This window comes from Notamacropus eugenii, chromosome 4, assembly GCF_028372415.1.
Source record: "Notamacropus eugenii isolate mMacEug1 chromosome 4, mMacEug1.pri_v2, whole genome shotgun sequence".
Classification (NCBI taxonomy): domain Eukaryota; kingdom Metazoa; phylum Chordata; class Mammalia; order Diprotodontia; family Macropodidae; genus Notamacropus; species Notamacropus eugenii.
The window spans coordinates 356,803,292-356,827,027 of record NC_092875.1 but is presented as its reverse complement, the minus strand read 5'-3'; the positions used below and the strand labels follow the sequence as shown (position 1 = coordinate 356,827,027).

The 23,736-nt window shown below is 36.7% G+C and overlaps 1 long non-coding RNA gene across 6 annotated transcripts in view; it reads right to left on the bottom strand.

Moving 5' to 3' along the window:
• LOC140501602 (uncharacterized) overlaps positions 1-23,736 on the bottom strand; it is a 283,831-nt gene that overhangs the window by 36,078 nt on the left and 224,017 nt on the right. For 4 of the 6 annotated variants that reach the window (XR_011966260.1, XR_011966261.1, XR_011966259.1 and 1 more), the window contains one exon: positions 11,854-11,996. The exons of 1 other annotated variant lie outside the window; for it this stretch is intronic. This is a non-coding gene — a long non-coding RNA (uncharacterized lncRNA). Of the gene's footprint in view, positions 1-279; positions 406-11,853; positions 11,997-23,736 lie in introns of those variants that run through there. One more of the 6 variants, XR_011966262.1, reaches the window with a different exon arrangement.

Here is a 23,736-nt window from a genome sequence, read left to right as displayed (position 1 = left end):
TGACCCTAACCAAGTCATTTAACTTAACATTTCCCCTAGGCAATTCTCAAATGCTGTAAAATTGCAGAATAGGTGCTAATATGCATTGGTAGAAGTTTCTTTAGCAAAACCTCTCTATAAAGATGAAATCTCAGGTAGTGACCAAAACAAAGGTTATAGTCACTCACATCAACTCATTGTATCTATCCCATCCCCAGAATAAAATAATTAAAAGTACTGGATTTATCCACTAGACCATAACCACCATTTCCCAAAAAATATCTATTGAAGTTTTATTGACACAGAAAAGCAATACTTATTAAACAAGACTTTTAATTTAGTTCCTTGAAGAGAAACCTCAAGTCTGCTCTTGCTAGTGGGTGAAATCCATTTTTTTCTAGTGAAGATTCTGTTACCTTCATCTTTCTGCAAGATAGAAGCAAGAATATTATCAGATCATAGTAAACTGCCAGTCCCTTAAACCCAGGATATGGTCATTGTTATTCAATCCAACAGACTCTCAGAACTAGAGTATGGGAAATTGAAAACATCAATCTCTCATCCACTTTTCAGTGGCACAAAATATCGAAAGAAGGTATTAACAGTAGTGTATTTATAATTGCTGCTCATCCATCCAGATGATACCACAAGCCCAGTGTCTCCAAGGCATATATTTTAGTTTTGTTTTCCCTGAGAGATGATGGATTTCTGGTGGTTTTTTTTTCCCACAAATACTTTTCCAGTGCCTCTTGGAATGGGCATTTGTGAGATGAGCCATCACTTTAGAAATTAAATCTGTGGACAAAGTAGATCATTTGTTCCCTTGTGATGCTAAGAATTCCATGTGTAACCCTAGACTCAGGGCCTTCTTACCATCATGGGAGATACTGTGGCATTACCATGGACAGTGAACCATCCGCTAGTCCGGAGAATACAGGTTCAAGTCCTACCTCTGACTCATATTAACTGTGTAACTGCAGATCCAGCACTTATTTTTTTAGTTCCTCAGAAAAATCCCTAAGATTATATTTGAGTAAGTCCTAAATTTACAGGTTTATTTGCCTAGAAGGAATTTTCATACTGAGAGTCTCCTATACTGATGAAATAACATATCCAGTCGATTATATACACAAACACATACACACATATACACACAACTTGGGACTTGCCACTCCGTGTGTGTATTGGAAGCAAATTTTAAGCGTTGAATGTGTGTGTGTGTGTATACACACACGTACACATATATATGTGTATCTACCTATCTATCTATCTATATATGTATTTGCATGTGTGTGTATATCTCAGTTCATTTAGGACTTAAAACTTGCTACCAATTATCTATCTACATATTTGTGTGCATGCATGTATGTATATACACATATGTATGTATAAATCTATGTAAATATATATAATTAGTGGCAAGTTTTATATATATATATACATATGTGGAGATATATACTTGCTACTAATTATGTGTGCATATGTATGTGTATATATACAGGCATGTGCACACACATATGTATATTATATCTATATATACATAGAGATATATAGATATAGATATAGATATAAAATTAGTAGTAAGTTCTAAGCCCTGAATGAACCGATCACAGACAACCCCAACATACCAATCAATCAGTTTACAATCAACCAGCACTTACTAAGCACCTACTATGTTCAAGGCACTGTGCTAAGCAATGGAGATATAAAAACAGGTAAAAGGTATTCATTGACTTTAAGGAGCTCATAATTTAATAGGAGATTCAACAAGCAAATAAATATATGCGTATAGTTCTATATTGAATAAATAGGAAATAATTAAGAGGAGGCTAGTGAAGTAAGAGAGGTTGGGAAAGACTTCCCAAGATGAGATTTTAGTTGAAAAAAAATGTTTCTATCCCATTCCTTAAACCCATCTTGTTACATTTTTAGCTCAGATGTGTGTACCTCAACACTGACTCAAATCAGCTGTAAAATATATTCTTGCGCAATTCTGCCCTATCAGAAGTATATTTCTAAAGAAGCATGAATGATTGTTAATCTGACTTCATATTTCAACGTTACCCTGATTTCCAAGACTCTCCAAATGTCACATAGCAAAGACAGAAAAAGTTAAGGATAAATCATTAAGTGGAGTAAGTCCAGAAAATAGCAAAGTAATGGACCTGTCTATTCTACATATCATAGACAGTTTCTAAATCCCTCAGATAAAATGACAGCAGTTTTATTCTATTTTTTTATAAATGAACCTCTAACAGGAAAGTTTCCCTGGAGCTCAAATCCATCCAAAGCTGGCAATTTGTGTGTGTTGTTTTGCTGCTTTCCTGATCATCTTTAAAACTGAAAAAGAATAAGCAAAACAAGTGAATTTTCCTATTTCATAAGGTCTACAGATCTTTAGCCAGTGAATTGAAAAAGACATCTACTACAGTTTAAAAATAGTCATTTTGGTTCAAGAATTTATCATCTGAAGGATGGAGGTGAGGTGATGGGGAGGAGATTCTCATTCAGGGAAACAGATCATCATAACTTGGATACTTTGTGAGGACAAAAGTCTTTAGGGGCCCAGATCAGGAAGGTAACAAATGATGATCAACTATATTGTAGGGTCCCACTATCATCTATAGGTAAAGGCCCCTAAAAACAACAGTAAACAAGACAAATAAACACATGTAAGTCTATAAGTCAAATCAACAAATACTTGAGAATCAAGCAGTGCTAAGCACTTGGGATACAAAGAAGGTAAAAGACAACCCCTTCTCTCAAGAAGTTCACAGTCTGATGGAAGAGACAACATGCAAATAACCATGTTGTTGTTCACCTCTTTCACTCATGTCCAACTCTTCATGACCCCATTTGGAATTTTCTTGGCAAAGATATTGGAATGATTTGCCATTTCTTTCTCCACCTCATTTTACAGATGGGGAAACTCAGGCAGATAGAGTTAAATGACTTGCCCAGGATCACACAGCTAATAAATGTTTGAGGATAGATTGGAAGTCAAGAAAACAAGCTTTGCTGATTCCAGGCCCACCCAGCTGCCTATGTACAAATAAGATACAGACAGGATAAAGTGGAGAACATCTCAGAGGGAAGGCATTAAGGTTAAGGAGAATCTGGACAGGCTTCTTGCAGAAGGTAGGACTTGCACTGATACCTGAAAGAAGTCAGGAGGCAGAGATAATGAGAGAGAGAGAGAGAGAGAGAGAGAGAGAGAGAGAGAGAGAGAGAGAGAGAGAGAGAAAGCCATCAATTTGATGACTTAGTGGAGGATGAACTAGAGTAAGGAGAGATTTGAAGTAGAGTGACCAACCAGCAAGCTATTGTAATCATCCAGGCATGAGGGAAGAAGGGACTGTACCAGGGTGGTGGTAATAATGTCCAAAGGGAATTTACAAATGTCATCAGAGGAAAAGATTCATGTATGTACTATGATTCTAAAGGGTCAGTTTAAAGCAGAGACTAAAGATGCTCAAATGAATTGATGGGGTTATTCATACTTTCAGATATTTTTGGAAATTAAAAGAACAGAAGCTTTGGGGCTAAGAACTGCCATTGTGATATAAGAATTATAATGATCAATGTTAGCAGTGGAATTATTTTATATATGTGTATTTATCTGTAGAATCAAGAAAAAAGGAGTCAGTTACTTCTCTCCATATTGCTATTGTAGACTGTCTGAGAGAACCTGAAAAAGTATGTTTTTGCAAACAATTTATGGGAAAGATTGCATTTTGTGCTGGCCAAAAAAACATACTAACATGCTCATGTGTGCCCCTGGTTCTGCCCAGACCAAAGCAATTATCAAGTAATATGAATATCACCCAAGTGATATGGCAACATGCTGTTGTTAGCATCCCAAGGTCTTCCTTGTTTTTAGCCTCGATTCATAAGTGACCTCTGATAATTGCTACAAGAAGATTTGCCTCAAAAATCACTTTAGGCAATTTGGGGAAAACAAAATCACTTTATTGCCAAGTTTCACTGAAATTCTCCTAAGACTTGAGGCAGCTTTTTCATTTTTCTGCTATATGAGAGAATAAAACAATATTTAAAAGCAGACCACTTTATTTTAAGCCTCTGCTATATCTACTGTTCACTTCTCATGTCAGGAACAATATGTAATCTTGCACAATATGTAATCTGCAAAAGCACTTCTATTTATTTCAGACATTATAAAGGACCTCTGTAGTTCCCCGAGTCTGCCTGCTGCTTAGACAAATTTTAATCCTGTCTCCTTTCACATCCTCTATGAAACATTCCCAGAATAACCACACACAGACTTTCCAAAAATTCAAGCAGCCCTCCTGCACATCTATGGGATCACAGAGCAAGAACTAGAAAGAATCCAATTGACTCCAACCTCCTCATTTTACAGGTGAGAAAACAAACGCAGAGGTTAAGTGACTACACAGGCAGTGTCAAAACTGGAATATGAAATCAGGACTCCAGACTCCAGAACCTACACTCTGGTGTGTAAATACAGTGCCTTTTGCATTGCCTTATGCATCCCTATCTTTTTGATGTTCAACCAATAAACCTTTATTAAGCATCTGCTATGTGTCAGGCACTGTGCTAAATGCTAGGGATACAAATAAGAAAAAGAGACAGACCTTGCCTTCAAGGAGCTTACAGTCTATGGAGAAAGACAACACAAAAGGGAACAGAAAGGGAAGGGTAGTGTCTGTCAGGGAATGCGGGGAGGAAGTTTCATGACAGAGAAGTTAAAAGAGGTGCAGGAGGGTGAGAAAGGCATAGTAAGTAATATCTGTTATTTTTCACTTGATTCCACAGTCTTCATGCGTAACTGTTTGTGGGAAGGAAGGAAGGAAGGAAGGAAGGAAGGAAGGAAGGAAGGAAGGAAGGAAGGAAGGAAGGAAGGAAGGAAGGAAGGAAGGAAGGAAGGAAGGGAAGGAAGGGAGGAAAGGAGGGAAGGAGGAAGCGAAGGAGAAGGGAAAGAAAAGGAAAGAAAAGGAAAGGAAAAGGAAGGGAAGGGAAGGGAAGGGAAGGGAAGGAAAGGAAAGGAAAGGAAAGGAAAGGAAAGGAAAGGAAAGGAAAGGAAAGGAAAGGAAAGGAAAGGAAAGGAAAGGAAAGGAAAGGAAAGGAAAGGAAAGGAAAGGAAAGGAAAGGAAAGGAAAGGAAGACAAATATTCTAGCACAATTATTTATATTGTTTATATATGCATATACACATTGAGAGGTAGTATGGTGTAATGGTCACCACATAGGGAGACTTGAGGTTCAAATCCAACTTTTGATACCTAGTTTGTGGCCATGGGCAAGATAGGTAGTCAATCTGAATCTCAATTATAATGTTAACATCTATAAAAAGAAGATGGTCATAGTATCTGAACTTTTTTACCATGTTGTAAGATTTTATATATACATATATATATGTTGTAAGATTATATATGTGTATATATATGCATATATATACATATATAAATATATTTATGTGTATTTATGTGTGCATACAAAGCACAAATTATAACCCATTATATGAATGGCTTTTGATAGTATGCTTACAGATACAATATTTATAAATATATTCTCCAGCAAAATAACAATCATTATAGTAAGAACTAGCTCTAAAATATTCTTTAAAACACTTCACAAATATTATCTCATTTCATCCTCACAATAGTTCTGGGAGGTAGATGCTATTATTATCCCCCTTGTATATGAGGAAACTGAGGCAGAGGAAGGTTAAGAGATTTATCTAGGGTTACATAGCTGGTAAGTGTCTGAGGCTGTATTTGAAGTCAGGTCTTCATGTGTAGCACAAGTTTTTGCAGGTAAACTAAGAATGGAAGACTCTGAATTTAGACATGGCACATCTTGGCACTTTGTATATGTTTGTTGATTGATTGCTTGTTCAGAGAAGATCTCACCGGAATTTTGGCCACTAAGTGCTAAGTCTTCAGAACCACAGAAACTTCTAAACAACAGTCTAAGCAGACAGGAGGGGAGTGAAATGTCTTGGTAGGAAAAGTAACCACAATGATCTAATCACAATTAATAAGCATCCACTCTCATTGCATCCAAGAAGATGGGGTGGCTGTACCCTGTCCATCTCTACTAAGCGGCCTCTCTCAACTCTGAACCCACACATGTGGGCAGTTCAGGTTCATCTTGGGAGGGATTCTGATGAACTATAAGAAGGTTTAAAGTCTTTCTCTCCTACTCCTTAGCTATTATACCTGTACCTGTAGAATTCTGATAAAAATTAACTAAAGCTTACTTTTGATCCATGTCTAACATCTCTGCACAAAGAGATGGATGTAGAAAAAGTATTTAATGTACACATGAAAATCAGATAAAGGACAGCCATTCATTTTCTCTACATAAAAGAAAAACAACACAAAACTTCACAGATGCTTATTGAAAGACAAAAAAAAAATTAAGCAGCATTAAGCCAAGTAAAGCATTTGTTGTGTTCAAATTATAAGAAACAATGAATTCAATATGAGTCATAGGAACAATATCATTAAGGTAGCTGGGTTACATGAGGGAGAGAGCTCTGTGCCTTCCGAGAGAAAGATTTTAATTCAAATCTTACATCAAACACTAGTTATGTGACCCCAGGGAAATCACTTAGCGTCCTCATCTCTAAAATGATGATGATAATAATAGCATTGACCAGGGTTATAAATTTCAAATGAGATTATATAAACATATGTGTGTATACATACATGTATATGTAAATAAATATATATGTATATATACATATATACATATATATGTGTATATATATATATATTATATATATAGTCTTTTGCAAACCATAATACTCCATGGGTGCTAGCTATTATTATACATGACTTAACAATGAATAAAAAGATCCCAAGGAATTAGGTTCAAGTAAAGGTTCCTGAACATCTGAAACCAAGAGAGACCTATCTTTATATAAGGACACTCTTCAGCATATATCCTTATTTGCTACAGCAGACTCTCCTAGAGTATTTATGAAGTACATGAGCAAGAGTCATGTAGAATGAGAAAGCATGGAAGAGTTAGGTTCTGTAGCACTGGAGGGTATACGTACATTATTGAGATCACAGATTCATTAAAATTTTTAAGTAGAGATGGAGTATAGCATACTCATAAAATGTAGGGTTTTCCCCTTCTGTCTTAGTAAATGAAATATAACAGATATAGTTTAGCCTCTTCTGGATGATCCAATGTCATACTTATTAATATGGGTGGTAATATCTAATAATATTGTGATGTTTTTAGAAATAACATATTATCTATGATACAGCTTGATCTTTGAATAAATGCCTCCAAAGCCCTTAGACTTATTCGATCTTCGGTGGCACAATGAGTCCCTCAGTGATAAGCGAGAGATAGGCTTATAACTGTTGTGTTTTTTTTTTTTAATTTCTTTCTAGCATAGCTTTCTCTTCTCCATTGTCACAAGTCATTTAGGTCAAAATGCCTTTGTTTGCTGTCCCCTCATTTTCTTGAATTCTCCTTTCATTTCTCCTCTTAGGTGTTTCTGCTCCTCTTTTCTATACTTTTTTTTATTTTCTCTTTTCTCATCTTTTCTACTTTCATATATGAAGGGGCTGGTGTTTTAGCCATTGTCAACCAACAAGAGCATCCCTTTGTTTATGATCTTTCAAAAAATATTTATTTTTAGTCTTCAATATTCACTTCCACAAGATTTTGAGTTCCAGATTTTATCTCCATCTCTCCCCTCCTCCACCTTAAGAAGGCATGCATTCTGATTATCCCATCCTCCAATCTGCCCTCCCTTGTATCATCCCACCCTCTCTTATCGCCTTCCCCCTTCTTTCCTGTAGGGTAAGATAGATTTCCATACCCAGTTGAGTTTGTATGTTATTCCCTCCTTAAGACAAATCTGATGAGAGTAAGGTTCACTCATTCCCTCTCATCTTCCTCGCCACTGTAAAAATTTTTTTCTCTTTTCTGTGATGTAATTTACCCTATTCTCCCTCTCCTAGTACCTTCTTGTCTCTTACCCATTAATTTTATTTTTTAGATATCATCCTTTCATATTCAACTTATGCTGTACCCTCTGTCTTTATATATATATATATATATATATATATATATATATATATATATGATATATTATATACACATATATTATATATGCATATAACATTATATACATATACTATATTATACACATATAACATTTTATATACATACAATATATTATACATACATATAACATATTATATATATATCTTAATAGAATATTATATATGTATATACATACACACACACATATATATGTATATATACATATATAAAATCCTTTAAAATAGAAGGTGCTAAATCTTATGTTATCCTGATTGTGTTTCCACACTACCTGCATTGTTTCTTTTTGGCTGCTTGCAATATTTTCTTCTTGACCCAGGAACTTTGGAATTTGGCTAAAATGTTCCTAGGAATTTTCCCTTTGGGATCTCTTTCAGGAGGTGATCGGTGGATTCTTTCCATTTCTACTTTCCCCTCTGGGTCCAGAACATCAGAACAGTTTTCCTTGATAATATCTTGAAAGATGATGTCCAGGCTCTTTTTTGATCATAGCCTTCAGATAGTCCAATAATTTTTAAATTATCTCTCCTGGATCTATTTTCCAGGTCAGTTGTTTTTTCAATAAGATATTTCACATTGTCTTCTAATTTTTCGTTCTTTTGGTTTTGTTTCATAATTTCTTAATTTCTCATAGAGTCATTGGCTTCCATTTGCTTCATTTTAATTTTTAAGGAATTAGTTTCTTCAGTGAGCTTTTAGACCTTCTTTTTCATTTGGTCAATTCTGATTTTTAAGGTATTCTTCTCCTCGTTGACTTTTTGGCCCACTTTACCATTTGGGTTAGTCTATTTTTTAAGGTGTTACTTTCTTCATTATTTTTGAGGGTCTCCTTTAGCAAGCTGTTGACTCATTTTTCATGATTTTCTTGCACCACTCTCATTTCTTTTCTCAAGTTTTCTTCTTCTTCTCTTTCTTGATTTTCAAAATCCTTTTTGAGCTCTTCCATGATCTGAGACCATTTCATATTTTTCTTGAAGGCTTTGGATGTAGAAGCTTTGACTTTTTTGTCCTCTTCTGGTTATATGCTTTGATCTTCTTCATCACTAAAGTAAGATTCTATAGTCTGAGTGCTTTTTTCCACTGTTGGCTCATTTTCCCAATCAATTACTTGACTTTTTAATTCTTCGTTAAGGTAGGTCTCTGCTTCCAATACAGAGGGTGTACTATCCCAAGGTTCAGGGATTTTGTGTGGCTGTTTTCAGAGATAATTCTAGGATCCTGTAAATTTTCAGTTCTTCCAAAGTGGTATGATCAAAGAAGAGGTGTTTACTCCTCTCTTGGCCTGTACTCTAGTCTGTGAGTAACTACAGTCTTTTCTGCCTTGGAACTCTGAGGAGAGCTCCCTCTCCACTGCCACTACAAGCTCTGCCATACCAGAGCTCCTTCTCACCCTAAGACTGCCAACAAGGACTATAACCCAGATCCAAGCCTGGGCAAAACAAGAGAATCCTGCCTCAGCATCAGCAAAGAGATCCCTGCAATCCATCAATGATCAGCCACTTAATCCCCCACCATCTATGGGCCAAAAGTTCTAGAAGCAGTCACTGCTGCCACACAGGAGCTAGGACCAGACTGTACTCCTTTCTCACCCAGGTATGACAGACCTTTCCTACTGACCTTCAGAGTTGTCTTTGGATTTTGTGGGTTGAGAAGTCTGGAAATTTCCACAGCTGCCAGTGATTCAATCCCTTGAGGCCTGCTCTGGGTTCACTGGGGCCCAGTCTGTGCCAGTGCAGGCCATGCTGCACTGTGTTCCTCTCTCAGTCTGGTGCAACAGATCTTTTCTAGCAACCTTCCAGATTGTCTTGGGCTGGAAATTTGTTTCACTCTGTCATTGTGTGAGTTCTGGTGCTCTAGAATTTGTTTAGAGTCATTTTTACAGGTATTTAGAAGGGTTTAGAGAAGAGCTCAAGTGAGTCTCTGCTTTTACTCTGCCATCTTTGCTCTGCCCCTAACCCCCTGCTCTTATGGTCTTTAGACCAATCATACTTCATTGGACACAGTCTTCAATGATGGGATATTTTTCATTACTTTTATATATATATAATATTTATATATTTTTATATATTAATATCTGTATAGGATAGATGAGTCAACCATGTACCCAATAAATAAGCAAGAAAATGTCATTGATGGAAATGTCTATTGACTGACTAAAATGGTATCAATTCCATTCAATAAACATTTTATTTTCAACATCTATACATGCCAGGAATTGGGTTATGTACTGAGGATGCAGAGATAATAAACAAAATTCTTCCCTTCAGGGTCCGTGGTTTTACCAGGGGGTTGGAGAAAAAATAAGTTAGAGAAAAATACAAGATAATTATATGTGTGGGGTGGGGAGGGCGGTGTTCTGTCAGCAACATTGAAATAGGAAAGACCTTTGGTAGGAGGTGGGACTTGAGCTGAACCCTGAGGGAGTACTCTTTGCTTTGTTCTAGTCATGAAGTACAGCTTATACAGAGATACAGAATAAGATAGGAGATTCTGTGTATCTAAAGTAAAATCAAACCAATTGTTTTCACGTACATACATTTGTTTGTATAATAGGTATGAGCAAGGACCCGTCTTGTATGATCTTGCTAAAGCACACCCCACTGGAACATGCATGGAACTGTGCCAAACTCCTCTGGCCACTTCTGTGATATAGAGGGTTCTTTCAATTAAAAGTTAACTGTGTGAGGGGAACACAGAGACAATGGAAATTTGGATCAGCTTAATCTCATTCATAGTCATAGTTGGTACCTTGAGAAATACAGGAAAAGTATAATTCATGGGATTTGTCCAAATCTAACCTAGGCTCATTATCTGTTTACAATTTTATGATTTTCTCTGACCATAGATGACCCAACTTTACTACAAGATAGTAAGCTCTATGAATTCAAGTCATGTCTTATATAAATTATGTTTTCCCTCAGTGCTTCACAGTGTTTTACAAAGAAGGTGTTTAATGAAGAGATATTAAAAGGATGAATAAACACCTCTTATGTAGCCCAAGAATGCTTAATGTAATAGCTTGACTTAGTCAATTGACAAAGTCTACCAAATATTCTCAATTATTCCAAAAAAAGGAATCTTCTTGAGATTAAAATAGTAATTTTACACAGTATTTCTTAAGTGGGCTTCATTTCTTCCAGAAACACAATACAGCAAAGTAAGGGAGAAAAATATTTACCTCTTCTTCTCATATTCTCCCTCTTCTGTGTTTTCATCATCACCACCAGCAAGAGGTGAATATTTTGGTGAACTTTTACATTAGAATGGACTACCAAGGGAGGCACATTCTCTCCAGAAAGAAATTTTTAACAGTTAACTTGCTATCTTGAATGGGCTAGACTATAATCTGACTAAATGCAGTGATCTGGAGCTAATGATCTCTCAAGGCCTCTTCCCATAATATTCTGTGATGTTTAATTTTATGACTGGAGTTTCATATCAAGTAATCCTTTAAAAAAAATGCTTGATCTAATTAATTGCTCTTTTCAAATTACATCAGAGTTATGTGTGCCATTTATCCCAATCCAGAATCACTGTTGATTTCTTCATGTTTCAATTTGATTTATCTTAAGGTCTGATCAGAAGGAAGGAAGGAAGGAGGAAAGGAAGGAGGAAGGAAGTCCCTGCTTTCTAGGATCTTACAATCTAATGAGGGAAGAAAATACACACAAAGTGAAGAGAAAGGGGAGGGAGGGAAGAAAGTACATGACACTGGGGCATAGTGGAGAAGTCAGAGAGTTCCAAAAGCATTGATAGCAACCGGATGAGAAATAAAGAGAAGAATCTGTTGATCCCTCTCCTTACCTGGAGGTTTGGAGTCCATGACCCCACTCACTCTCCAATCAGAAAGGCAGAAGGAAGTGATGAGGCAGAGTACCAAGGCTGGTGAGATCTTACAGGATGGTGAGTAATCCCAATAATGAGATTCCCAGGACATGGAGAGGAGCCTGAAAGGAGTGCATCCAGGTAAGAAATCAGGAGTAAGTTTTCCCTGGGTCACAAACCTATTGGGTGTCTGAGGTAGGATTTGTGTTAAGGTCTTTGGGACTTCAAGTCCAGCATTTTATTCACTATTACCCACTGTCTCTTAAGAAATGAACTCTGTGTGTTGTTTGCCTAGTTGTATGCCATAATGTAAGCAATAAAGCTTTTCATTACTTTGCTTTTCCAGTTAACCTATGCCAGTGAAGAACAAACCCACAACCTTTAGAATTTCAGTATCAGTTTGACAAGGGAGGGAGCCAGAAAAAAAAAATGTGGCTCCCTCTCTAATCTCTTTAAGTTTCACATTTGAGTTCACCCAAGGGCCTAAGCACAAGCAGCTGGTTGGTGGCATTTAAGCAATTAGGTAGCTTTCAGAAAAGGACAGTTCTCAGGTATTGTATCAGGAGAGGCTAGAGAAACAAAGAGAATGTGAAACAAAAAAAAATATAATGTTAAAAAAATTGTATCTGAGTCAATTTCTTATCCATGTAGTTTAATGCTGTCTTTTCAGGTATTCTCAGAATTCAGTGTTGCAACTCCAATCCATGTATGAGCACTTGACCTGTATTATTTGTTGATAATGAGCCCTTTTTTCAACATATATTTCGCTGTCTTCCATCGTGCCCACTTTTGTATCCAAGCCTCTGAGTATCCAGGTATATGCTGAATTAGTCTGAAGAATCTTGCAAAGTTCTTTAAAGAATTTCTCCACTCATCTATCTTCTCCAATCAACAGTGATTATAAGATTTAATCATCTTAATGATGATTTGTTTGCTGATATACATGATAGATAACCTTTGAAGATAACCACCCAGTTTCTTGTGGCCCTTATGAAAAATGAAAGAATATCTTTCATTCATGCCTCCAAGGAGAAACTGTGAGCTGTACTTCCATTTAGTGGCAACATTTCTGCCTTCTGATTTATAGCTTATTATTATACATAATGTCAGCATGTGGTTTAGGTCTCATAATTACATGTTATATCATTGCTAATCAGACAAAGAGTACATTGAAAGTGTTCACAATTAAATTAAAGCTTATCGAGGGCCTTCTTCTGCTCTTACTCATGGCTACTCTACCAACATCGCTTCAAAAGCATAGAACTAGGGACTATTTTGTATTTCCTTGTTCCATGGCTCCTTATATCCCCAAATTTATCATCTGATAACCTTCTGAACCAAACAAATATTTTAAAAAGTATTTCCCATGGAACCTGATTAAATAAATATCACAATGAATACTTAAGTCAGGAGGGTATTATCAAAAACACTGCTCCACAATTTGTTTTGTTTTAAATCTTTATTGAGATGTACAGATGAGTACAGTTCCATTTTCCTCTCTATATTGGTCATTGTTCATTCCGCAAAGTGATTCTGATTAATTATACTCACTGAGCCCACTTCCAAAACCCAAACCCAGAGGATGAGTGCAGTCCTTGTTCACATTGGTTTATGGCAATGTTTTGGAGGGAAATGGGCTATCAGAGAATAAGATATCCAGAAACTAGTTATTAGATAAAATGTGCCTTCAAGATATGTGACTTAGAAGGTAGAATTCTTTTTTTGAAAAATGTTTTCAATTGGATTAAGTGATATAAGAACACATTAGCTATAAAATAGACCTTGATTCATAATGGTGACGTTCCAACCACCTCCTTTCCATTTTCAGCATTTCCTGTAGCTCTGAAGAACAACTGTTGGAACTCTTTGTCCTCTACCTCAAGATTAATGAAGAAATGTAAATCCCTCACCACTTCAATGTATGCACAAGTCAGAGGTGAGTGAGAAAAGTAATTTGGTCAGCTGGTAGCTTTAAGTGCTTTATGTGGACTCATAAAATGGTTCAGGTAATTGTAAGGGAAAACCAGCTATAGGAATGTAAAAGAATCCAGCGTTGGAAATTACATGGAAAATTTAAAACCCACACATTTCTCTAAAGGCACCATCCAACATTTGTAGTACCCAAGGGGAGAATATGATGAGGAATAAGTGTCTGATAGTTCTATAAGAAAATAATGAAATATGAAAAGGGAATGGAGAAAGAATTTATTCTTTGTATAGCTGTAGGAAATTAGCTACTATTTTAAATGAAGGAAGAGAATAAATAATATGGAGTTGTAATTATCCAATACTAAGAGAGTGTGGGTAGAATTTAAGAAGGGGTTTTCTTTATTGTGTTGGACACCAGACTAGACATTTCTGTTCTCTTAAAGAATGAGGTTGTTTTTTTGTTTGTTTTTTTTTTTTTTTATAAATCTACAAATGAACCTTTGCAGTATAAAAATAAACTAAGGTGAAGAAAATGAAGGATAATAAGGATAATGCTTTATCCTTATAATATCCTTAGATATCATGTTCAAGGGAATAAGATATTCATTTAAAAGTAAGCCCAATGAGGTCACATAGTCTAAAATATGTAATAAACTATGAAAATAATCACTGAGTTTTGAACAGGGTGTGCCTAGGTATCCTAATCTTCCGTAATTGGGGAAAGGGGAACTTCCCATATCTTTTCCTACTACCATCATGAACAATATGTACACAACAATAGTTATTTGCCTTTTTTACTGTACCATTTGTAAGAGGGGCATAAATTCCTAGAAGGGACATGTGATCTCAAATACATCAGGCTCAAGTGTATTATTCTCTCAATCTTGCTATGATCAACCCAACTCATACTTTTTACTTTCATCCCTATTTCCTTCCTTACCACAAAAAGAAGTTGAAGTCACACAATTACATTTTATCTAAAATACACTTTATTTCTGTAATTTAAAAAATGTATAAATGATCCTGCCAACTGCTTCCTTGGTTTATAAAATAAACAGATTTCACTCATGGAAATCCATATGATCAGATCCAATGAAGTATTTGCCATCTTGTTTGAGAGCCATAACACACACCTACCTTTTAAGAGTCAGAATTTTTTTTTTTATTTTTAACTTAAATACAAAATGAGACAAAAAAATGCCATGTACACAGCAAACCATAAGAGAAGATTCAATATAAAACAATAAATTTCCATTTCAAGAAAACCTACATAATAAATACTACATATCGTATTCAAAGTTGGCCAGCTTTTCTTTGCTTCCTTGTTAGTTTTCTTTTGTTTTCTATTGTACACATTTTACTTTGTTTTTCTCCTCCATTCCCCCTACCCTAAAAAGACTACAATTGAGAATGGATACACACACACACACACACACATAGATGTATAGCTATAAGCATACATATACATCAGTATAAGCATACACATATGTAAACATGTATATCCATACATGTATGCACAAGGGTATACTATGTTTGCTTTCTCCTATCATGTTTCTCTGAAGGTGGATAGCATCTTTCTTCATAAATTCAAGTTTTTCCATGTATTTCTAAATCAACCAGCTCATCATTTCCTATGTCACAGCAATATTCCAACCCAAACACATCCTATCTGAGAGATTATCTATGGTAGTTTTACTTTCCCCCAATTTTTTTGCATCTCTTCTGTTCTTGGCTACATAGGTTTTATTTATATAAGAAAATTTTAACTTAAAATAATTGAAATTATCCTTTTTATACTTTGACAATGCTCTTGCCTTGTAATATAGTTTAAGGTCTGATACTGCTGAATCTACTTCCTTTCCATCTTTTTAACATGGTTTCTTTGATGTTGCTGATTTTTGTTCTTCCAAATGAACTTTGTTATTATTTTCTCTAAATCAGGAAAAATATTTTTTAGTAATTTAATTGGGAGACATTGAATAAATAGATTAGTTAGATAAAATTGTCATTTTAAAAATTATGTTGACTTTACCTACCCATGAACAATAAAAAATACTTCAACTATTTAAATTTGAGTTTGTTTAAATTAAAAGTGTTTTATGTTCTTATAGTTCCTATATCTGTTGTTCACTGTCTCCATCCTCATTAAGTGGCTCCTCTAAGCACTGGATCCAGTCATGAGGGAGCACTCAGTTCAGTATTTGGGGAGTCTGATATCCAAAAAGAACCCTTAGAGTTCTCTGTTTCATTTTCTCTGGCCCTTCTCTGAGAAAAAATTACTTAAAATTTAAGTTTAGTTTATGTTTAGAGTTTCCTGAAAGTAAGAGAGTAGAAAAGTACTCAATGTGCAGTGTAAATCAGATATAGGTCATCTATTTACTTCTTCGAGTCACATTTAGAAATGCTAAGTACACAAGACTCACAAAGGTGCAGTGACAGAAGAAGGAAAAAAGCTAAATAAGCAGCAATAACTTACAGCAATTATCATATTCTCTCAGGAGATTGAGACTTAAAACATGAGAACAGAAAGCAATTTATAGAACTGCTGAATAGATATTTTACATTTTACCTCAGCTCTACACTGTCCAAAAAATTCCTTCCAGGTCTATGTCTTCTGGCAAACCAGGTCGGGAGGGGCTGTTACCCTGCAGGTGGTCATCTCTCAAAGAAGCATTAGTATAGATGCCAAGCACTCCTACTTCTAGCCAGCTCTCTCCACCTACCAGGTACCATGAAGGCTAGCAACAGACATCTCAGGATTACCTCTCAAACATCAGGAAAGGAGCGAATAGAAAAGTCTAAAATCCAGGTTCAGGCTTGCCTAGGAAGAATATATGTTTTAGCTGCCATAGGCTTATAGCCTCCATGGGGTCAAAGTGAGGGAAAGAACCAGCTTCTTCCCCTCTCCCCCTACACCCTCCCCAGCTAGAGAAAGAATTAAATAATTCCAACTCAGTAGATGGAGAAAGGAGAAGAACAAGGGAGGAGTCATTCCCTTTTTAAGGTCCATGGAGTCAGTGGTTCTTCTCTCTCAGGGATATGAATAGGATTTCTTCATCATTTCAAAGTGAGATACTCATTAACCAAGTTTCTATAATCTTGTTGTGAAGTATATATATATATATATATATATATATATATATATATATTTTCAAATCTAAGGATGAGAATTCGTCTTGGTAACTTCAACTCACATTCCCTATATGACTAGAAATGGGCAAATGGGCATTTAAATAAGTTTGAATGCATTTTTTTCCCCTTAGTAGGGTAAACATTCCTCTTTCCAAACTTGGTTACATTATTAATTTGTTTAGGGAGTTTTTAAAAAATAGATTATCTAAACTCCATCTCATTTCTGAATTTTCCCATATTCCAAGTTAATAAAATTGTATTGTATACACATTTATCCTCATTATTTTTGCCCAGACCTTTGATTTCAAAAGGGCTGGAATTCCCAGTGTGGAAATTATCTTCAGTTGTACTGTAACTTATAATAATAGAGAGCTGACTGGGCATTGAGAAGTTAAACAATTTGCTCATATTATACAATAATGGCAGGACTTGAATTAACCTCAGTCTTCCTGACTCCATGGCTAGTCCTCTATTCACTATCCCACTATACCCACAGCGTACTCACTTATACTTAAGCTTACACTTGACTTTTCTTGGTTTTTCTGCAGCATAGAATATGAATATCATTTTCAATGGCATTATAATATCTTTTTTTCAAAGATTACAGCAACCTACCAACCTTCATAGTGATAATCATTTTTTTATCAGGATCATCAGGGAAGGATATCAACGCTTTCTTGAAAAGAACCTATTCCACACAAAGATGGAAAATACACAGCAGTATGTTATAAGGAAATCAAGCAATCAACAAGGCAAAGCATGATGGGATCAGACTCAGTCCTACTTTTCTACTTATAATGCTCCTGATGAACCTATAGGCCCTTCATATTACACCAGACAATGAGATTAACAATGTGAACAAACAGGAAGGTACTTAACCTAGTCTACAATTCCTTTTCTTTCTTTTTTTTTGACATAGGTAGATCTAAGTACAGCAGTCAAAGGACATGAAAATTACTTTTAAGGTTCACTGCTTTTCTCTTCTTTGTTCTCTCCCCCAAGGAACCTTCTTTCTATTAGGTCATTGAGACTTGCCCATTTCTTTCAGTACACAATAGAAGACAATTTCAGGAATTAGAGGCTGTGTACAACTTTCCTTAGAGTTTCTACATGCCAGACAAGTGTGCTATTAACTGCACTTAAAAATGTTCACTTCTTCTCTTGGAGACAGTATGACTCAAGAGCAAAGGGTGAGACCTAAACACAAGAATTTATAAAAGTTGAATAAACTTTAAAATGCTGGAAGTAGACACCTTGGAAAATTAATTATTTCACTACCATCAAACCTGTTTGACTTCTGCTTGGTGCTTGCGTCAGGCTTATTCAACCTAATTCTTCCCATCTTCCTAGAAGAGCAGAGTACACAAATATTTCTAGAATCTCAACATGCAAATTGTAGCTGTCAGAAATTTTGTGTGGGCTCTAGGGTTGAAGACAAAGTCTAAAGATCATTCTGTTATGTGAAAGCACTTTTCAAATATTTGTAGACAATCATGAGGAGGGAGAATTTATCACTCCAGTTGGACCAGAGGTCATTGATAGGTAGAATGATAATGGAGGCAGATTTTAACTTGGAAGTATCAAGGGAGGGAGGGAGGGAGGGAGGAAGGAAGGAAGGAAGGAAGGAAGGAAGGAAGGAAGGAAGGAAGGAAGGAAGGAAGGAAGGAAGGGAGGGAGGGAGGGAGGGAGGGAGGGAGGAAGGAAGGAAGGAAGGAAGGAAGGAAGGAAGGAAGGAAGGAAGGAAGGAAGGAAGGAAGGAAGAAAGGGAGGAAGGGAGGGAGGAAGGGAGGAAGGAAGGAAGGGAGGGAGGGAGGAAGGAAGGAAGGAAGGAAGGAAGGAAGAAGGAAAATGACCTAAGGACACAAAGCTACTGTCTGAAGCAGGTTTTGAACTCAGGCCTTCCTGACTCTAAGTCTAGATGTCTATGTAATATGCCACCTAACTGCCTCTAGAGGAAATATCACCAAATTCAATCCAAGAAACATTTCTTAATTATCTCTTACTATATGCAAGAAGCTGTATCAAGCACTGGGAGCACAAAGATAAAAATGATATAATGTCAACCTCAAGGAATTTCCATACTAAAATTGTTTGAAAGTCATAACAAAAAGGTAAAGACTTAATTCCTCATCACTGGATTATTTTCTAGCAGACTCTGGTTGGCCACTATGTGAGTGATGGAATTTATGATTTGAGAATCTGTACCACATAATTTCTGAAATCCCTTCCAATTCTATATTGGAGACTAATATATTAAAGCCTCTTCTTAGAACCAAGCACTAACCACCCACCATGTACCAGGTACTGGGTTAAGTGCTGGGGGAAAAAAGAAAGGGAGAAAAAAATGGAAACCACTCCATCATCTTCAAAAGTTCCCCATCTAACTGAGGGAGACAATGAGAGATGAGGAGGTCAGACAGTGAAAATGTGTGAAATCAGAAGCTGAAGTGTCTTGACCATCTAAGAGGTAATGTCACTAAGTCTTAAAGTATGTGGAAAAGAGTAAAGTGTAATAAGACTGGAAAGGTCAGAAGGGTTTCCTTATGCTTGGTTTGCTAGAAGAGACAGCATGGCTGAGGGGATGGAACACTGTCTTGACTTTAAAGAAAACTAGGTTTCTCAGCCCATTTCCTGCACATTGATTGATGTGTGTCCATAGTCAAGTTACTTAGCTTTTCTGACCCTCAGTTTCCTCATTTGTAAAGGGGGGATGATATTATCTATAGCACTACCTCACAGGGTTGTTATGAGCCTCAAATGTGAAGTTCATAAATTTAAATTGTTCTATAATGTATCACCAAAATCCTAGGACAGTTTTAAAGCTGGAAAGCTTAACTTTTGGTACACCCTATATTTTATATACCAGATATTGGGGTTCTTCAGAGTTCATTCTAATTATGCATTCTCTTTAGAAAGTTAAATAATAGAACTCCACATCTCAGATACTAGAAACTGGGACTTTGTAGTCAATGGAGCAGTCTGGTCAATATCACTTCTTAATAAATATTGAATACATCATTACCAAGTTGGCTATGAGTCTTCAATCAAAGCATGACTCCTCACAGCAACATTGTGAAAAGCACAGAAGTTTCCTGGCAGTTCACAGTACTGATCATGAGCACATCTTTGCCATGAGGATGATTACAGTCATGGTTAATTGAATTAGAAACCTAGGCAGACAATTTCTATTAATAATAAATACATTGTTAGGTCAATAAGAAGACTAGATTGCAATCAATATTACATCATAAACAAATAATTGCTGAGCATTTCTATCTATTTTGGAAGATACCAAATGAATTACAATGTCTGGTTATTCCTTTAGCAGCTAAGTCAGCAGTTTGCTGAAGGCCAGATCTGCCCATGGAAAGGCTTAGTGATTTCCTTGAGACCACACAGAAAATGAATGACAAAACTGGGAATACAATACAATTCACAGCCCTGGAAACCTAGTTCTGGGCTCAGTCCACTGGGTCATATTACCAAGTTAATGACTCATGATTCTTTATCAATTCACTTCAGACTGTTAGCAAAGCTCAAAGGCACTACATACAGTGAGATGAAGCACCAAGGACATTCTCAAACAGAGGATGCCATGTTTACATATGGTCTATTCCCCAGTCATTACCCAAGGGGACTGAGGGATGTCTCCTTTAGACCATGTGTGACCTTGGGAACCTAGAGGGGTCCCTGTGTGATCTTCTGTACCCTCCTCTGGTGAATCATCTAATTATAACACTCTCAATCAGCCATTTAAAACACATCTGCTTACAGAAAACATACACTGGAATTCTCTACAAACATAGATTCCCATGAAAATGATACCATAAGGGAATGGGCTGGGTGTATCAAATTTCACTTAGGTCTGCTTTTCATTAGGCCTACTCATTTAATGGCATGTTGACCATAGTTTCTTTTCATAACTTGAAAAAGAGCCAGGATTCAAACCCAGGACTCTTGATCATATGAGTAGAGTCTAGGTTTTGGTAATAGTAGTTCAATCTGTGTATCCAAGACACTCTTTCCTTGAGGGATACATAGGTCCCTCCAGGCCAGAGGGACTAAATGCTAGAGAGCAGGTGCGGATATTTATTGATACATGGAGTATCCTCACTAGGAATTTCCTAATCTAATTAAATCACAATTCCTGAACCACCCCTCCCATCCTCCTCTCAAAACTGAATTATATGTGTACAATGGATGGCTATCACTGATGATTTTGTAATCTAATCATAAACTGTATAACATTGAAAACTGTATCATTTGTGTTATAGTTTTAGGGTTTAAGAGGGAAAGTAGAATGTATTCTGGGGTCACATACTCTATAGAGCATAGAAATAAAAAGGGGGAATATACCCTCATTATCTTTATGGTACATAGCCCTCCATACCCCTCCAACTCTGCTCTCCAGGGATGAGATGCTGACTACCAGGAATTACTAACCCCTATTTAAAAAAAAATAATAATAACTATTAATAGCTGTGCGAGTGTGTGTGTGTGTGTGTGTGTGTGTGTGTGTGTGTGTGTGTATCGGATGTGGGGAAAGGTGTCAGACTTCAGAACTCAATGTCCTGTCAAGAGAGATATCACAGGAGAAAACCTTGTTCCTTATAGTAGGGAAGGGAGATAAAGAGCTCAGTCATCCTGTTTGAGCAGGAGACATGTCAGTAGGCATCACTCTTGAAAGGTATATCCAGTTCCCCACAATAATCCCCCAGGGTTGAGTAAAAGAGATCAGAAAGGTGGTTGTGTCACTATCTGACCTATGCCCTAAAGGCATAGTCAGTGACCAATCACCATGCATCAACATATTCCAAAGGGGAAGGTGGGAAGAAAAAGGGTGGGGTAAGGGGGAAGGGAAAAACAAGAGATAAGAACAATGGTAGCTGAGAGAGGACCACCAAGGATCCTGGCAGTGGCAGGAACAAGAAGTGGGATGGTCCTGCCACACCCTGTGGGGCCAGTGGATGATCACAATGAATGCGGGTGTCAGAAAAAGAGCTCTGGGAAGGACCCTCAGCCTTGGACTAGTATCCCAGAGAAAAACACCTAGTTAGAACTTTCCAAGACCCTCTGGGCTTTGACTTCTGACCAAGTATACTCTGAGGAACTTGGAACAAAAGGTAACTAGCTAGTTAGCATCTGTATAGTACTTTAAGGCTTGTAAATCATTCTACATATGTTTCTCATTTGAGCCATGGGAGAGAGGTATTATTGTTAGCCCTGTTTTACAGATAAAGAAAGTGAGACTAAGAAAGGTTAAGGGACTTGCCCAGGGTCACACCGCTAATAAATATCTGAGGCAAGATTAAACTCAGGTAGTCCAGACTCCTAATCTGACACTCTATCCGCTGTGCCATCTAACTCCAAAGAATAAAGAGTCTAGGGTACTTTCAGAGTGTCTGGTACTACTGCTTCCTAAACTGCAGTTCTAATCAAAAGCCCTCAGTTTTACTGCTACCTCTGATAGCCCCAGCTCTGTGACTCTGGACAGGTGTTTTAACCAGTCAGGTTTCTTATTTGTAAAATGGGGATAATAATATTTGCACTCCCTATTTCATAGGGTTGTTGTAAAAGAAAGTGTTTTGTAAACCTTGAGGAACTATATAAATGCCAGTCATTACTCCTATGACCAGGGAACTTGACTTGGAAGAAGTCATGTGCCTATTTCCAGTCAGGTTCTCCAGGGAATCGCTTCCCCCACTGTCATTCCAGGTGGGGGGTTGTAACTAACACCCAAACTGCTACTTAACACCTTCCCTATAGGATCCAGGTGCCAATAAAAGCCCTTCCTTGGGAAACCCCAAACCTCTTTTAGGCAAAGTCTCTTTACTCTGGACACAGGGAGAAACATTTGGAGACAACATAACCTGGTCTTTTGCCCTTCAATAGTCCATCTCTAAGAAAATATTTTCTAATTTCTCCTTCAATATTTTTTCATATACAATTAAATATAATTGGGGAATGTTGCTCAAGAAAGAACAAACTTGGAATAGGAAATAGTTTTCAAGTACATGAAGTGATATTGCCCCCAATATCACCACTTAAACAGTTTTACAAGAAATGTATTTACTTAGAGGTAAGAAAAAGTGTAAGTGTAAAATATTGGCTGCTATTTAAAATCGAATAACATCATAATGCAGTTGCAATTAAGAGTTCATTAAATGCTGCTATTTGTGTTTGCTTATATATATATGTATGAACATATGTTGTAGGCAAAGTTTGAAACTGAGCATTGAAGAAAAAAGCCTAGACAACCGATACAGTATATAAATATGGGGGGGGGGGGGATCAGAAATATGGAATCTCAAATTTGGCAAAGAGCTCAGAAGTCATCTGATCCAACTTGTGTGTGGGTAAGAACCTGATCTCCAGCCTCCTTAATAAGTAGGCATCCAACCCTCTAAATAAATATCTCTAGAAAGGTGGAATTTAGTGTCTCTCAAGGCAGGCAACACTTTCGATTTTTGGATAGTTCTAATGGTTAGAAAATCCTTACACTGAACCCAAAGCTGCTTTCAACAGCAATTTTCCTTCCCCATACTCTATTCCATTGCTCCTATTTCTGTCCTCTAGAGCTAAGGAAAACAAATCTTGCTTCCAAGTATTAGCCAGTTAGGCTCCTCCTACTAGTCTTTGCTTCTTTAAGTTGATCTGACTCAGAAAATGAGATCTGCGTCTGGAATAGACTTCAAAGGTCATCAAGATGCCTCTTTTATTTTAAAGATAAGGAAACTGAGGATTAGGGCTATCAAATGATTTGCCCAAGTTCTTTCAACCAGTCCTCTTATGGCATGATAT